We start from the raw sequence: 878 nt of genomic DNA on the forward strand, positions 1-878 counted from the left end.
TAATGACAGTGACCTAATTGCTTCAATTTTTCAAAAATAGGGACCCAATTGAGAAAAAGAAAAAATGAGGGACCTAATTGAAAAAAATCACCGAAAATATGGACTATCAAAATGATTAAACCTATATATATATATATATATATATATATATATATATATATATATATATATATATATAGTTTTCTTTACTGTTTTATTTTCAATTTTTCCTTTTTGTATAAAGCTTCCGCTGTACTCATTACAATTCATTCACTGTTTCTGTTCTTTTTCTCTGGATTTTTCGTTTACTGTCTTATCAAATACACTATACTAGTTTTCAGTTACTAAAAGATACAAAAATGTTAAGGTATTTTTTTTTTAATCTAAATATAACTATTAATGCATGTATCGCTAATACTAAACTTTAAAAGTGTGACATCCCATTTATATGCCAAACTTATATAATAAAAATGTCATCATTCCAATAAGGAGAATAGTCAAAGTAAAATGGTAGTTCAGAGATTGATGTTACAGTCATCCAAAATATAGAGAGAATTAAAACGAAAAGAAACCTAAGTACAAGTTTTATAAGGTTTCCCAAAATATAAGATTACTAACCATTATAAAGACCTAAAGAGTGTTCTCCGAAATAACAATCTATAGAAATAAGAACTAATAGACGTCCTAAGTACTAGGTGCTGGATCTTCCTCAGCCTCCAATGCCTGCTCGGGTACCTCATCACCTACTGCTCACATCCTAAGGATTGAATGATCATCGCAAGGGGAAAGGCAAACACATACAAACATACAAGTGCAAGGGTGAGCTAGGTCTCAAACAAACATACAAATCATGGCAAATTATTCTAGCATTATCGAGTTAATCCATTTACATACAAGCA

The sequence above is a fragment of the Vigna radiata genome, chromosome 1 (assembly GCF_000741045.1).
Source record: "Vigna radiata var. radiata cultivar VC1973A chromosome 1, Vradiata_ver6, whole genome shotgun sequence".
Classification (NCBI taxonomy): Eukaryota; Viridiplantae; Streptophyta; class Magnoliopsida; order Fabales; family Fabaceae; genus Vigna; species Vigna radiata.